Raw genomic sequence first — 18731 nt, 5'->3', positions numbered from 1 at the left:
TTTCTTGTTTATAGAAAGACACATTTCGAGGCAGAACGACGAGTTTTTATTTCTTGTGTTATTTATATAATTATCTATTTATGTTATTTATCCATATTTTTTGTTTAAATTGAAAGCCTATGGATGTCCCATTGCTGGGACATCCACCGCATTTGTCAATTACAGGGGCGGTTCACCGCTGGGAGTGAAAAAGATAATACACATAATTGGTATAATGGGTAGTGTATTACTGAAATTGTTTTATTTAAACATTAAGATATATATATTGCATTATTGTAATGTCAGATACTCGTTTATAAAGCTTTATTGACAACATATTATAATTATATTTAATTGTAAACACAAATTTACCGAGTTTGAGCCTAGCAGCCAAACATTAAATAATTAAATGTTCGATTGTTGAGTAAGTTATTGTTTGAATAAGACGTTATGGAATACACAGCATTAACATAAACTAACCTTCTACAAATTCATTATTATGCTGATATTTGTTACCCGGACCTCAGAGATTAAATAAGCTCGATTGTATATGAAATTATTCGGGTTCCTTGAATTCGTAGTTTGGAGTCCATGATAGGAGGTCATCTACATTTCTGCCTTTCGTAATTAATTTGAGTGTCTTTCAATCCTTAATTATCTATATCGGAAACTCGTAAAATAATACAAATCAAGAACAAGGTGAAGATATATATTATATATAATATTAAATAGTACAAATGTATATTTGTTTCATTGAATATTAGTAAAATATTTATGTCGGTTTAATTAATTCACTTTGTTTAAATTGGTAATCGAATGTTTAGAATAGTTTAGCTTTAAGCACTCGATTTACGTTTATAATGCATGTTCAGCAGAACAGCATGTTCTTTAAGAGAATAATTAATTTTTTGAAACGAAATACAATTATAACATCAATTAATTATCTTGCACAAAATATTTATGAATTATTATACTTGCAAACGTTCTATGTAAATTAACACACACATACACATAGATATGGATAAATGAAGTCGATAGATATTCCAAGTGCTGTATTTTTATTCTTCTACCGATAATTTATGTTAATACATGAGGAGACATTACTTTTGTTCCCTAACTGAAAAACGACGAAACTGAAGTACATAACATTTATAGCCGAAGATTCAGGGCGTTTTGGAGAAAAGCTTATATTATATGCGAAACATTTTATATGATGTTATAAATGTCAAGTTATTAAAATATTCTATCTAGCTAACATACAAGGGCAGGTTGACATCAGATCTTTCCTCACAGACTTCATTAGTAAGGTGTATTCATCTAAATCATCATTTAAATATCGCCCTCAACTAAATGTAAACGTAACACTTTTTTTTTAATTTATTTAGAGCTTTTCAGTTTTCAGGGAAAATTTTAGTAATATATTTAAATCTTTAACTATATATTTCATACGTTTTTTTTATTTTTTGTATTATTATTGTACGTGGAAAGTGTTATACTATACAAATAATTAGTTCTGGAGAGGTAGGGCACAGCTTTTACCAGCACAGGTTTATTAAATATAGACGGAGGCAACTTTTGCTTTATAAATTAGAAGCGCAAGAAGAAAATATTTTGTGTAATTTTAGGGCGGGTCTTTTTTCATTTAGCACTTCAGGAAAATTATAAATATATAGCTGATACTAATTTTTGTAACTTCAATTTTCACAGACGAATCCTCGGTGGACAGTATTTATTTGTATACTACGAGGCGTTTTTTAACCGATCACAGTATTGTTGCCGCTGTAAATGTGACTATCGTTAGAGAGATGTGAAAAATTGCTCGGGTTGGATTTAGTCTACACCGACAATGCAGTTTGCTTTTAGTGACAATATTCATTATTTGATTGTACCTAAACCGAAGTTTAGGGGTTCAAATCTAGTCACTGAATTTTCATAGCTAAAATGTTGGAAGGAATTATTTGTTGGTAGAATGAGCCAGTGTAACTACAGTCACAATGAACGTATCATCTTAGTTCCCAAGATTGGTGAGATTTTTTACAATGGCAATGTTTATGACATTTAGAGGCTGTTAGGTTACTTTTATACTTTGACACTACTCATCGCCGTTTTAGTCTGTTATTGAGAATGTCTAATCAGATATATTTTTACAAGTCTCAACCAGAATTTAAGATCGAGACTTGATGGTGTGCACGACACGACGACGACGACGTACCGTACGACGCTGTTGTAATACAATATAAAACGCTAATCAATCAAAATCAAATTAAGTATTAAAAATATAAACATTTTGAGCGTAATTAAATCTTATCATGCGTATAACAAGAAATTCCGTTTACTGTTTTAGCGAATAATTGTCCACATATTACCGTATAAGTGTTACCTCGAGGGTAATTACTGTGACCTTGAAATTAATTTTGCTTATTACATTCAACTTAAAGATTTGCAATATAATGTGAGAGTTTGCTTGCTTCTTACGATTTCTCGTCTCAACTGTTCCAATCGTCGTGAATGGGTATCAAAAAGGACTTGGTACTAACCTGCCCTCCCCTTTTCACGGGCGAAGCCACGTGCAGAAGTTATAGTAATACTATATGAAATTCATAGTTATATAATACAAACAATATATTTTTTATTTAATCTACAAGCTGCGTAATTACTTCTTGAACACAATAGCGTCTCGTGATAAAATTTGTCTTTGATTAGTAATCCATTTATAATTCGACCCACGCACTTAATTAAAGGTTTTTAGTAATACAAATCGATCCGCGTCGGATTAAGGACTGGCTTATTTAAAAATAACACTACGAAGAAATAGTAAATATTTTGTACATTACAAATAATAATCATATTATAAATGAAATAATTATGACAAATATATGCTGAGTGATCGTATTAATTGAACCCTTTGTTACAATTTATGACTTGTTATATTAAACCAGTGAAAACGTTAATTAATAAATAAATTTTGTGATGATACGTTATGATGTTAATCGCTGAAGTAATACGCATTTATTGTGTGTGTGTATTAAATAAATTGTTTGAAGACTAATGACAGCAAAGAAAATAAATTATCAAAAAATTATTACAAACTATTTTTTTTAATTGTCTGCTCTGCGTTTATCTAATTCTTTGAAGAAATAGTTATTATCTTATATTCTTTCATGTGATAAAAATTACAAAAGCGGTTTTTTATCATTCGTTTTCATTAATTTATTAGTATTACAGTGCAGTGTAATTATACAAAGTGTTTTTATATAATCATAGTACCGACACATATGGATGTGTCGGTACAATGGAGTACTTACTAAATTTTATTGTTCATTAGGATTTAAATTCCAAACTCTCAATAGATTTCCATTATTATAATCTCTCTTCTCTATAATCTATAATCTTATATACTCAATAAAATTACGATTCTTAGTTACAGTTTTAATAAAGTATTTATTGGTTTTATTTATTATTTGACAATTCAGTGTTACAAGCAATAATTTATATATAAAGCAATATCTTCATCATCTAAACTATTTGCCCGAACGGAAATCAAAAACGTAACCATAAGCGATAAACGAACGCCCGCTGTCATTGTGCCAGAATTTTGCTAAGCATTCACTTAACAAAATTTGCGTTACTTTATAAAATTCTCCGCAACACATAGGACATAGTACATTAAAATCTATGTTAAATGCAACATTAAGAGTGTATATTTTGCTACTAACTGTTTAGTAGCTACATGGTACATGTATTTATAAAATTCCTTATTTGTTTATTAACTCATAATAAAGGCTCTAAACGCTCTAAGAAATTAATTATGATTTAACTTGTTTTGTATGTAATAAATCCTCTTTTTTCCTAAAATATTCTTTCTTGCTAAATATGAGTCGTTTGAGAATAGAGTCTATACTATTTTTATTAATAAATGTTCCGGTTTAACGTTGTTCGTGATGGGTGTCAGCGCCATGACGATTGGGATTGTTATTTCCCGGAAATATATCGAGTACTCCTCGACCAATAACGTGAGTGTAACAAAAACATTTAGTAATAACAATATTACACATTCAGTGTGTTTCCGTATGAGACCAACCTAAAAAAACACCATCATATTAAGTGACTTTTTGTTTGAACAAGCAGCAGTTATACACACATATTAATGTTCATACACGAAAATCTATTGAAACTTTAACCGACGCCTATTACATTACATTATGTAATCGCTGGTCATATTGTCTATTCAGAGAGATTAAATTAAAATCCTTGTCTATGCATATAATTACAACATGTACACGTAAAAATTTAACGATTCAAATTGACTTAACGTTAATATTGTTGGCATACAATTGTTTTTCTATCACATGTAACGAAAATACAACGATTGAGGTCGTGGTCTGTATTCAACAAAAAAAAGAGACAACATAACCCGTATTCGATAAAAAATTAATGAGGCGTCCCTATGTTGGAGCATATTCCTATACTGAGCTCGTGTAGTGTATAATAATAGGTACTGAGTGGAAATGTAGGTTTTATTTTTTACACTAGTATCAGGGGAAATTATGAGGACACGGTGGATGGGAGGCTATCGAATCCACCTCATAGCGGCGTTCGCTTCGCTGCTTAAGTGTGTAGTTAGGGTTTTCACTTTGCAGAATTAAGTTAATTCGTGTTATCTTTTAAAGAGTTTATTATCATATCGAGTTTGAGTTTTATAGTAACAGATATCTAATGAGTATTATATGCAATAGTGTGGAATAAAATCTTATCTACACGCCTTAAAACTACGTGTACGTGGATTTAATTTTATTATGCATTAAATTTATTGTTTTGAAGGATATTAATAAGAAAGAGAATAAAATAATTCCCCATTAATATAACTATGATATTATTTTTAAGGATATATTCTTGTAAACAATTATTAAATGTTATATGTAATTTAAGTTAGCATATGTTAGTTTATTCAAATAAAACAGTAATCAGGTAATGTCAAATCTTCATGTATCTCTCTAATAAATAAATATTATGACCCTAAGGATTTTATCTGTAAGGGTAATATAACCTTTTATGTGTGTTTCGAATGTGTGACAACCTTTTTAAGTGTATCATTATTATTTTCTCTGAGGAAAATTTGTAAGGAGATATTTTCGGCTACATAATTGCGTGGCTTTGACTAAAATAACAACACATTTGGCGAAGTAGACGAATATAGGTCATGCGAATCTAGGTATAGACTAAGGGCTGACCTAGTTTTTAGATGAGCAAAATAAAAACGATAGATAAAGGGTGATTCCAGCTTTTGTTTTAGGAAAGCTTTTGAAAGATCGACCTTGAAGCAAACAATGTCCTCAGTTTGTCTTTTTAATCTTTTGTTTAAGAGGTCTTAAGAGGCCTAATTGTTGAGAAAATAGTCTAAGAGGATATTGGTCGATCGTGGATCGTGAAACTACATTTCGATGAATATTATTTTCATTAATCGAATTTAAAAAACAAATAATATTTCTGTTTATCGAAATAATCATAGAGGCGGTGTATTCAACGTAAAATAACATTTCTAGTAAAGCGACTTCGTTCATAAAGCCGTAAATATAAATTCGTTTCGTTCATAAAAATAATATCGATGCGAAGTTTCTAAGTCGAGTTCTTAACAAGAGTTACTTCAATTAACGTAGTTGGTGGTAATATTAGTTTCAGAATAAACGGTAATAGATTTTTATTATATTTTTAATAGGTTTTAAGTTTTATTATATAGCAGGCAGGTCACATGATGTTTGGCTAACTAGGGATCAGTTTCAATGTGATTTTGGCCGTTGAGGTATCAGTTGAGATGTAACTACTGAATATTTTTTATTAAACTATATCTTGCCGTTTTTTCGGTAGAACCTGCATTCCGAATCGGTGGTAGATTTTAATTAGTTCATAATATATTGATGTTGGGTTTTAATTTTCAACTGCGTTTATAAAAAGAGTAGTATAAAAATTGTCCTAATTTGTTTATTTTAAGAAAAAAAATTATTAAATAAATAATAATACATACATTACAATTTAAAATAATTTATATATATAAAATAGAAGTATTGCTTACTGATTGTTAAAATTATACCAGTAGCCCCTTAGAACAGAAAAAACCGATATAAACACAGCGGATTTTTTAGCGCTAAATATTATTAAAAGTATATTAATTATATATAGAGTAACCATAAAGAACAAACATCCAAAAACACCAACTTACTCAAATACAACATTCCGTAATATGAGTAAGATGTAGAATAAACACATATACATCTTAAAATTTCGGTAACACGTCTATCGTAAATATCAATTTAAAACAATCTGGTATAAGAATTACTTGCCAAAATACAAACTGCATACTGACGATTTTACGTTCCTCATCCGGCCGATTCTTATCAAAGCCGTTCGGGAATCGCCATCAATAACTTTGCTATCGAAATGTAAATTACTGACTACGTAACGAACCTCTAGTGATCGGCATCCCCCTATTGTGACCTAAATGTCACCGGTCGACATTATTTCAAAAGAATTTCTCCTCTCGTATAATCCCATTGTCTTTTGATTTCGTGTCATAAATTAGCTCTCGTATACGTGTCTTTTTTATTATAATTTGTGTTATTCTTGTTCATTTAGTTTGTAAGGAACTTCAGGGTTTCATGCCTCGGTTTTTCTTTTAACAATCTTAATTCCGATCTGGTAGTAAATGTTACCTCAAAAATATAATTGTAAAATCTTTTGGAATTAATTATGATTCAATTATTTTTTACTAAACTATCACGAACCTTAGGAGTATATCTTATTCATTTCACCTTGTTTAAAAAATTATTCATATTTTACAAAATATTTTCGTTAAATTTAATAACGAGTTAGTACAGATTTTATGTATTTTCTATACATACACAACTTAAATAATTGTAAATTATGTTATAATCAAAACATAAACATTATGTACAATTGTTAAATACAACATACACTAATGCAATAAACACTAACAGTAACATGTCGGAAGCCATGGATTACGAGTCTATGTATGAGTATGTATTCCTCTCACAACGGCTTCCTAAGTTGGGATTAAGTAATCGTGATTGTGTTGACGTATTAAGATTATTCAAGGTCATATGTTATTTTTATATATGTATTTTTTTGTTTATACAGTTATTTAAGACTAACAGTGTGCCCATATGTTTGTTACTTATTTTTTAATCTATGTTAGTATTACATACATTATAACAATATTAATATTAATAATAAAATTACATTTCAAGTTTTTTTTTATAATAAAGGTAGGCGAGCAAATGGACTTACAGCGCCATAAACAATGGCGCTGTAAGAAATATTAACCAGTCCTTACAACCCCAATGCGCCACCAACCTTGGGAACTAAGATCTTATGTCCCTTGTGCCTGTAGTTATACTGCCTCACTCACCCTTCAAACCGGAACACAAGGTTTCTGAGTACTGCTGTTTGGTGATACAATTTAGTGCTCATATTATCGCTATACATATTATACATAATTTAGTAAAAAGTACAAAAAAAAAGGTCGTATGATAGAAATAGGGTTTGAAATATATTTACTGAATTTATTTACATAAGGTAACTTTGAAATGTGAAATGAGAAACTAAGTTACTTTAAAATTAATTTCCTTATAACAAAATTATAATAAGTTGTTGAATAAATTTCGAAGTGATTAAATTTTCAATATATAACAATCTTAACAATTTCTAAGTCGAAAACTGTTAATTAGAGATACAGTCAAATACACGTTTTGGCTTAAAGCCAGGAAAATGCCACTGGGAAGCAAAGGCAAGGCATTAGTAGACAGGTGTAAAATGCCTAATGACTACAAACTGTAACAGTAGCGAGTCTCACTGACTTTATATGAACTATAAACGGTTTGAGTACTACGTTTAGTTTCGGACGGCGAGTTTTAGCAAATATTAACATTTTGCCGACAAATTCGCCAAATATTTAGCCGTACTGAGCTTAATTAACTATTTAATCATTCATTCTATGAAACTTAATATAAATAACAAAACAAATTACTACTTTTTTTTAAATTAAATTATTACTAGATTTTTGACAATCAATAAGCAAGTGTAAGCACTTCTATATTGAATAATGATTTTTGACTTTCACTTTGACTTTGAAATAAATGTTTTCATTTATACAACTGAATACATTTAGATATTAAATAATATATCAAAATTGACACGATTTTCTCTTTTAAATATATTTTTTTATAGTCGTAGGTTTAATCTGGGTCATGATGTAAAATGTTGTACGTTTTGATTTCATCTGAAACTATTGTTGTCTAACCTAAAAGGTTACGCTTTGCAAAATAAGAATATTCGCAGTACATAAAAAAAAAATATTTCACTTTAAAATATAGTCCATTAAGAAAGCGATTTTTTCTGTCGCTTTACGTATCTTTTTAAAGTGAATTATAATATGAAATGATCTCACAATCACAACGATTATATTTAGTGTATGTTTATATAATATTCACGTAAAGGTGAAATTCGAGGTGTAGTTATAGAGGCATTTTGTAGGTGTCTTGGGAAATAACGCTCGCATCCTAACCGGAGATTATCAGATCGGTGTATGTACATAGGAAATACCGGATATTCAGACATCGAATGTGAAATAATTAATTATAAATAACATGAAATGACCAGAATAAAAAAAAAATAAGGCAATTTGAGTTTAGTTCACTTTCATTTAACATGGTGCTTTTCTATTTTATATTGAAACAAACTTCAACATTACAACGGTAGAAGCAATTGAGAAAGTTAAGGAACAAATGAAACACCCCCACCTGCCCTTACACGGGGGAAATGACTATAAAATTGACTTTTCTCTCACTCCATTGGGTTATATTTACTTATAAGCTGAGTGTAATTTCTCACGTAAACTATAAGGTTTGTAATAATCATTATCGCAATATCCGATAAATATTGTAGTGTTGGAAGCGGATAACTTATCAAAACGCAAAAGTGATTGTGTTCTTTTCACTAAAAACGCTAAACGATGTTTATGATATAGCAGTTTGTAAATAATATATTACTTTACATTACATTACATTAGCAGCCTGTAAATTTCCCATTGCTGGGCTAAGTCATTGAGGAGAAAGTTTGGAGCATATTTCACCACGCTGCTCCAATGCGGGTTGGTGGAATATATATGCAGGTTTCACGATGTTTTCCTTCACCGCCGAGCACGAGATGAATTATAAACACAAATTAAGCACATGAAATTCAGTGGTGCTTGCCTGACTGCGCCATCTCGGCTCATATATTACTTGGTGATTGGGTTTTGTGCAAGCCCGGGTAGGTACCACCTAATCATCATAAATTCTACCGTGATGCAGTAATACTTAGGATTGTTGTGTTCCAGTCAGAAGCGTGAGGTGTCTAGTGTAACTACAGGCAAAAGACACATTGTATCTCAGGTCCCAAGATTGGTGGCGCATTGGCGATGTAAGGAATCGTTACAATTATTACGGTACTAAAACGTATAATATCAGTTTTAAGTCATATTGTTGAATATAAAGAAGCATTTTTTTTTAAATCAACTTCGTGATCGACGATGTTATTACATTAGGAATTTAAAATACTACTTCTACCTTCCGTAAAATTCGCACATACATCGAAATTATATCAGACTTAATTAAATGAAGCCTTACTTATAAACGTAGTATAATTAAATAGTGATTTCTTTTTTATTATAATAATTTAGCACCTGAAAGAAGGTTTACAGATTTTACGGATTTACTTGTCAATAAATAACATTTACTTTATTTCTTATGTAAACCTGATAGAACTATTTGTTATTATATGCATTCTTACGACGTAATATTTATTCTTGTGATAAGACTTGCCTTTTTAAGCCGTAACTGTAATATAATATTTTAACAAAAAAAAAACTGATTTCAAATTTAATTGGAACCAAGCGGAAATATTGGGTTTACCATCCCATTTGATCTCAATTAAATTTTAAAAACATTAAGCTATTCCCAAACAGAAAAATAATTTTCCAAATCGACTCAAATCGACAAAAATACGCTCGAATTGATAACCTTCTTCTTGAAAATAATATGTTAACTGTTTCTCCATTCTCCGTTCCCATTACAAAATAATAAAAATAGAAACTACTTAAAACTTGATGTATAAAATTCGTAACGCTGTAAATACATGTATTTTAGTGGTACGGTTATTTTTAACTTGTCACAAGTAGCTAACGTTCGCTCATACAAAACAAAAGGTAATTTCAAATTCTGTACTTACGAAGCTCAATAACGTCGTCCTCGAAATTCTGCCGCTTATCGCTACGAGTCTGCGGAAAATATTACTAACATTACCGTAGTAACGCGATTTGTTTTAAACGACGTGTACCTACTCTTTTTGCTCCTTACAAATAGCAACGACTTCTATATATATCGTTGTTTATTTTAAATTACTTTAACAAAACTGGTATAAGATTTATTACATAAAAACAATTGACAAACGAAGCAAACGTTTTTATTTTAATTCATATATATAAACAACATTGTATTTAACGTTTAACCTCGGTTAAAGCGGAAGTTATCTTCGTTCAACTCTATATACTACTACAACTATGTAATAGACTTAGCTAAACGCTAATATAATCGATGAGATAATAATCAAGTTTTGGTATTATTATTAATTAACTTATAATTTATATCAAGAAATTCTGCAGAGATATCATTTATGAAATTTAGGTGAGCACTAAGAGATGATTTAAAATGAGGGATGAAAGTGTATGAAAATTCGTTATTTCTAGTTTTGCAAATATGTTAATTAGTGTTTAAGCTGCGTTAAAGAGTTTCTGAAAGTTCATCACCTCAGTTGGTGAAATTAGGGATATATGTTTATATGGATGTTCGTATTTTTTCACTGCTTAAAATAAAGGATTAGAGGCATTTGTTTTTGAGTAATAGAAAGCAGTTATTACTAGCTACAGCGTTTGATAATTCACCTTAAAGAGGTAAAATCGGCTATAAAAGTTTGTTTGGAAATTCAGTAGTTTGAAGTGATAACTTATTATGGGAGGGTAAACCGCTACGTTCCGTAACGCGTTATGGCACCAGTCTGTCTTTTCCCTTACCTATACGGCAGCGGTAGGTATGAATGTTCATTAGGATTTTCAAGAATTGTAACTAAGAATAAAATATATCTTATAATCAATAAACGATTAAGTGAATAAATAACCTTTCCTTACATATGAATATACATAAAACTTAGGTAATAACCTTAGCTTTTCTCAAGTTAAGTAATTTAAGTATTAAATAGTTCAACTTAGATTAGTTTAAGTAATCACTTCTGTCGGGCGTCTCGAGACGCTCACGCATTTTTTTTAATTTACATATATGGGAACTGGTGTTCAGGCTTACGTTTATAAGTAATGACCGACGTTACAGTATTTTTCGACAAGATGACCAATCGCATACGCGTAAGATACTAGAAATACAAAAACGTCACTTTTTCAGGTGAAATCTAATAATAGAAATTGAGAACTTGAGAAAACAGGTACTTGTGAATATTGAACTTTTGGTCTTTGATAAAGATTTAGATTTCGTATTTTATTTACTGGGCCATCTTGTCTCACAATTCTGCAAGACAAACGCTAAGATTAAAACTGGTTAGAAGGGGTAATTTCCTTTGTAGAGTGACGACATGTAATGTTCCTCGGTATAATAAGTTTGCCGGCGAAATGTTCGCTACACTCCATCATGAAAATTTTTCGAAAACACGAAGCGTAATTTTACATATGAGGCTAGTAACAAAGGCTCTTTATTTTAACAAAATTATATTTTAAATGAAATGAAATTAATTTTTAGGTCAACTTCATACCCATAATTACATTACCTTTTTAAGAGTGTTTCTGTCTGCTAAGGTAATTTTTATTTTATTTTTGAATATAGAAAATATAAAAATATATTAAATTTAAGTTCGATTCAATAGCGGTTTATATTTTATCTATAAATAAAAAATATATAAACGATTAACAAGCTTATATGTCCCATTAAAAAAATCCGGTCAATTATAATTTAAATATCGAAGAGAACATAAAAATGTCATTAAAATGATTTGTCGTTGACGAAATAAAAACTGCTTTGTTAAATAATTAGAATCTTAAATCAAATTTTATTCGTTTTTTACGAGTGTGCTTGTACTCACAATGCGTAGTAAAGACGTAAATTATAATTTTATGAACACTGTATTTAAATCCAGAAGCTTATGATTACTACGTTTTAATTTAAACATTTTACCAAAAAGTCTGTACGTGATGTATTTTAATTGAAGCAGAGATATAGTGAAGTTGGAATTCTCATATTATTCGAACCGAAACATATTTATTAGCGAAATGTCTGTAGAGCTATTCTGGAACAATAAATTCGAAACTCATCACAAAAATACGTTTACGAATATCAGACTACAGAAATAATCATTATAATTAAAATAAACTAGTTATATAATAATAAATATAAATAATAAATATTGGATAACATCACATTCATTACTCTGATCTCAATGTAAGTAGCTAAAGCACTTGTGTTATGGAAAATCAGAAGTAACGAAGGTACCATAAGCACCCAGACCCAGGTCAACATAGAAAAATAATGAACTTTTTCTACATCGACTCGGCTGGGAATCGAACCTGGGACCTCGGAGTGGCGTACTCATGAAAACCGATGTACACGCTACTCGACCACGAAGGTCGTCGGACTCGAATAATGATTGGCATGGCGGATCAATTTTACATCAGCTAAAAGTAAAGTAACGACCTGTAAATGTCCCACTTTTGGGCTAAGGCCTCCTCTACCTTTAAGGAACAATTTTAAAAAAGAAATTAATAATACATACTTTAGTAATTTTTTTATTATATTAAAATGTGAGCATAGAAACAACGGCAAACAGTTCAGGAATAATTTCCTCAAAATTAAACTCCGGTGTATTAAAGTTATAATAGTCAAGTCTATAATTAACGTGGTTAAAGCACTCGACTAAAACGCTAAAAGTTAAAGCGAGCTTGTTTTTATGAAACTAATTAATAATGCATGCTTGCTACCCTTGAATTCGCATAAAACACCGGCATCATATATTCTGCGTAAACGAAGCGTTTATAAAATATGCAACGGACGCTGCCGGTCGAGCCTATTTCATGCACAAATTTCTGCGGCTGAATGCTTATGATGTAGTGAGTGTAGTTAGTTTTTGTTACTTAGGAATATATTATTTGATGTACCCAGCATTGTTGGTTCTAGGTATGGTAGGATACAATGAGCTGGGAGTAAGGAAACAGCTCGCGCTTGTAATCTATCTTTTTAATGTAGTTAGAGGTGTCGTCTATAATGCTGATGTATTAAGCCAGTTGAGTCTGTGCGCCCCAGATAGATATGTTTGGCGGAGTCATTGACTGTCGTTGTTGGCGGTGCCCAATGGGCGAACCAAGTTGCTCAAGGAGGCGCTATTGATGTGCGCGTTACGTACTCTCAACGTGATTGCCGATAGTCTGGATTTGTTTTGTTGCAGACTGAGTGAGCTTACAAAGATCTGGACCAGCCATCTGGACTCTATCCTATATAACGTAGTAATGTATTTGAAATATTGACATGTGTACAAGTTTGATAAATAAACAAATTAATTTATTATTATAGTATCTTTCTTAATTTTAGTATAATTTATTGCTAATATATGTATGTTATTTAATTTGTGGAAAATAGTAGCTACTGACTACCTTGCCGTTCTCCTCGGTAAAAACTTCATTCCAAATCGGTTACTTTATATTTAATATAATCCTGTAAAATGATAATTAATTCTTGTAATGATATCAATGCATATATAATTTGCATTTTAGAGCAAAGTAACATTCTCAAGCCGTCAAAGATTAACATAAAACCCTATATTCCAAGATCGTTATTCTTTGTGCCTCTGATAATATTGGCTTACTAAATACTAATACGGAACTGTAATACTGATATAATAACTAAAATGTGGGCGGTACCACAGATACAAAACTAAAAGACTAGAAAGCCAAAGGCATACGCAATTAAACGAATTTATTCAGCACTTTATTATGTGACTTCACAGAAATAATATACAGTTAAAGTTATATTATTATTCATCCTATATATTATATGTATCTAACTTATAATATATTGTATAATATATTTAATATGACTAATTTAATGGATTGCTTTGCTCTTTGAAACTGAGGGTCTGGATTCAAAACCCCGAATCTGGCCATTAAAATGCCTGTATTAAGGTATATAAAACATTTAGAAGTTGGGAAGCTCAGAAAGTACTTAAGACCTTTGTATTGTTTGCCTAAAGTCATTTTTTTTCATTATATATTTCATTATGTTTGTTTATTTTAAATATTCATCAGAATAATATATTTGACAGATCGTAACGTGATAGTTGAAAATACAAATATCACATAGTTATATGATTTTATGAAATTTGTTGATATTTAAAAAGTTTATTTTGGAGTTCAAAACTAGTAGAATTTAAAAAATACATTAATAAATTATTATATTCCATGAAAATTTCAACTCTGATTTAACCAACTATTATGTTTGTTTCATAAAATTTACCATAATATACGTTGATGAATATTATAATATATGTATCTATTTAAAATGCATATTGAAAATATTATTATTGGGTGGCCAAGATTTGGAGCGACCTGCATGGGTCTATTTTTCCTGATAAGTTGAACTCTGGAGCCTTTAAGAGTAGACTGAATAGGTTTCTTTTGGATGGGCGTGTGCCACCTTAGTCTTCATCTACACTTTCCATCAGGTGAGATGGAAGACAAACGTCTATTCCATTACAACTATAAAAAAAAAATATAGCTTAACAATAAAATTTAGAGTTTATCTTGATATAACTACTGAGGAATTCAATAGAGAACTAGTGGATTATTCTGTAAGAATAAATTCGAAACTCGTTGAATTGGTACGTGAAGAGAAAAAACTAACCCCGTTGGGGCTTCCAATACAATAATAAAGGTTGCATTGTTGTTGCCCCAGTTAGTGACGCAATCTATATAGTGACTTAAAATGAAATAATATAAATGATAAAAGTATAGTTACTGCCTGTAACAGGGATTCTCTACTCAGCCTGTGTCGTAAAGAAGCTTTACCTCTGGAGAAGGTTTGAAGGTTAATTATACAATAGGTTGGTGCTAACACGTCATACAAAACTTCGACACATACAAGTTTTTTTACGACCACGAAATAGGTTATAAGCAAAAATGAAGTGAATGAAATAAATGTTCCTTGCCAGCATTAGAATCCGCAAATTTTAGTTAAAAGTCATATGCTTTGACCACTGGACCGATTCGGCTCGTGTTAGATTAACGTAACGTAATGTTAATCTTTAATATATATGTATATTTCGTCGCGTAATTTCTTGTAAATATCTTTAAGGTCTACATTTTTGATTGTAAATGACCTAATAAACTTTAATGTTAATAATATATTTCTTAACTTTTCTGGTTTCACTTAGGAGACACTTATTTATCGGAAGGACATCGGTTCCGAGAATAATGGAGGGGACGCCATATTATGTCCTATCCCTTCTCCTTTGCTCCATCATGATGGGAAGTGTCTTTACTACTAAAATATATACAGGTATTCCACCCTAGATTAAGTTGGTAAATCCGGAATCTTTATTCCAATTGTAAACATCCCTAATAAGAGTATTTCAGATTACGAATGCTTTGTAAAGTAAAATAAATGCGATTTAACCAATCGGTGCTTAACTTATTTCTTTGAACATTACAGACTTTTTTATTCGATATATGTTTGTTAAAAAAGTTTCCTAGAATATCCCTGGATGACCCAAAGTCAAGTCAAGTTTAAAAACTATTTCTTTACTTACACTTCGTTGAGCTCAATGAATCTAATAAAAAAGGTAAAAATGTCGCAGATTCTATTCTCGTGGACTGACCATGGTGTTAAAAATTTAATATGAAAAAAGGAAACCGTTGTCCAGTAAATGATCATAATATGATCGTAATAAGCAAATAAATATACCTAAATGTTAAAACAAATTTCATAATATGGTATTTTTTTATAAAAAAAGTATAAATTAAAGTAATTTGAAGACTTAATTTCTACTTTGAACTCGTCCTACATACTGCTAAACATCTTGGAGCTGCGTAGAGCTCTATGAAAATAAATTTGAAATACTTCGAAACTTGAAAGTTCTTTAGAAAAATGGGGAAAAAATTCAAGTTTATAGAATATGCTCGCATTCAATTCTCAGCTTCTCAATAATAATTCTTTACAAATATCTCATACCAACACATTTTTTAAAGTTTGTTATAGGTTCTCGAATACTCAGAAACTTTGTTCTAATTTTTTTTGCATATCTTTTTTTCGTTTAATAGAAATCATACAAGTGTAATAAAAATGAATTCAAATTAGTTATTTAGTTTAGAGTTCACGTACAATTTTATGCTACACTTGTTCACAGTGAAAATAGTTGTGAGTATATGCAGGGGAGGCACGCGACTCTCTGTAACGTTATTTATCGCATCTGAATATTAACTGAAAGGACCTTTTCAACCAAACAACAATGCTAAATGCAAATTGGTCCAATTTAAAATTCTCTTTGAATTGCTGGTCGTTGGAAATGTAGTTTTTCTTATTGTTGAAAGATTCATTCATTTACATTTAATTTGCATCAAATTTAACTAATATTGAGATATTATTGTTGCTTAAGTTTATCGCATTTTAGAAAAATCGTTAATATGAAAATTGTTTTAAAAAATATAATTTCGCACATTGAATGTACAATCAATTATTAAATTATTAAAAAAAAAAACTCAAGTACCTTCCTTTTTCTTAGATGGCACAACCGGTTTTGTTTTATTTCATGAAGGATCTCTTGCCATAAAAAATAAGGCGTCGGGTTTTTCTAAGAAAACATGGCAAATTTTTCGTCAAGACCATAATAAGAATAATGACTTAGGAAAATAGAGCGAGGTCGGCGTAAGGTTGCGATAAATAGCCTCATCTTAGGCTTATTCGTTGTTGAGCACGCGGTTCAATTTATAATTTGATATCAAAGTGTACTTATACTGCGAAATATACCAAAGCTTAAAGACACCGTTAGTGCTCGCATATCTTAAAACTTTCTCAAAATTTTGTAACAAATAAGCGCTTTTGTTTTATGGTATAGGTAGTCGAAGAATTGGGTCACCGGATGATAAGGGATCCACACCGCCCATAGAAATTGGCGTCTTAAGAAATTTAAATCATTGCTTACATCGCCTCACCCTTAAAACCAGAATACAGTAATATTAAGTATTGCTTTTTGGAGGTAGAATTTCTCATGCATCGGATCTACCCAGATGGGATTGCACAAAGCCCTACCACCCAAGTTTCACAGTGCTTAAGTTGAAGTGTAGTTAAGTAGCTAGTAGTCTTGCTATATACCCTGTACAAGTTAGATCGATATTTTTCAGATGTAAATTTTCCTTTTCAACATAACTTTGTAATGACGAACATATCATTTTCCTAATTTAATGTTTTCAAAAATTTTTAAAATATTAAAAAAAATACATACAACACAAAAGTCCCTAAAAATTCAAGCGTTATCCGAAAATTTTGAGACTTTTTATTGCTTCAAAGTCAAATTTAAATAGGAACACTGAAAATAATAGACGCTTATAAAATTTTACATCGGTCGGACGGATGGGATGTGACACGAATAACAGTCAGTAACTGTTACAAATATCAATTACAAAAAATCATTGTTAAGTTATTGTTACGAACCTTTGATTGGGGTCTCTTTAGGTGGTATAACTCTTAGAAAAAAAGATATTTCGTATGGAAGTTCTGAATTTTTTTTTCACTTTTCGACCCGTGTTTCTTTTGGAAAGTTGTTTACTTTCATGGTCTGAACCACCTATTTAAATTTGGTGGGAAGTCCAATAATAACCCTGTAATATTAAATAGTTTCTTATTATGAATATTGACCCACCGTCGCTTATCTACCACCATATATATAGTACCATAAAGAATTTCACACATAATACACCCATCTCGTCACAGTTACTAGTATTTTAAAACGTTATTTTTTGGAATACTATAAATTTCTGTTTCCCATCACTAGTCCGTCTGTCAAAAGATCAAGCTAACTTGTACAGGGTATAGTTTTATTAAAAACAACTTTGTTTTTACATTCTACGATTTAAAGTGGAATTGAAATTGACATTTTTGACATAATTGACACCTGGATATACTTTAGGCCGTTTTAGTGTTACATATATTTATAAAAAAAATATAAAACTAAAGCGGTAATAATAATAAAAACGATTTGTCACTCAACGGTCGAACGTTATTCACTGCTAATAGAAATGAATGATATTCATAGAAGCACCCTATATAACATCTTTTTCGGACCCATAATTTACGGAGTTATTTGAAAAATATGACATATGAGAATAATGATTTAGTTCGGCGAAACCCGGTCAGCATGGCGATAAAAAACCCACGGAATTGTATATTTTGACCGTAGACTATATAACATAGGCAATTTGAACGTAAATAATTAAAGCAACAGACAGACAGAGCTACTTTTGCATTTATGTTAGTATAGAAAAGATGTATACATACATGATTTTTGGTTTTTGCACGACTTGTTTATCCATATAACCAAAATGATTAAAAGGAGTATTAAAATCTTTTCATGCTCTGAAATATAGATAATGATGAAAG

General features: G+C 30.5%; 1 protein-coding gene across 5 annotated transcripts in view; it reads right to left on the bottom strand.

Annotated features, from left to right (window-relative positions):
• The window catches only part of LOC125067601 (solute carrier family 12 member 4), a 343127-nt gene that overhangs the window by 41655 nt on the left and 282741 nt on the right, over positions 1–18731 (bottom strand). The gene's annotated exons all lie outside the window — the stretch shown is intronic.

The sequence above is a fragment of the Vanessa atalanta genome, chromosome 1, assembly GCF_905147765.1.
Source record: "Vanessa atalanta chromosome 1, ilVanAtal1.2, whole genome shotgun sequence".
NCBI lineage: Eukaryota > Metazoa > Arthropoda > Insecta > Lepidoptera > Nymphalidae > Vanessa > Vanessa atalanta.
This window is presented reverse-complemented; position numbering and strand designations above follow the sequence as displayed.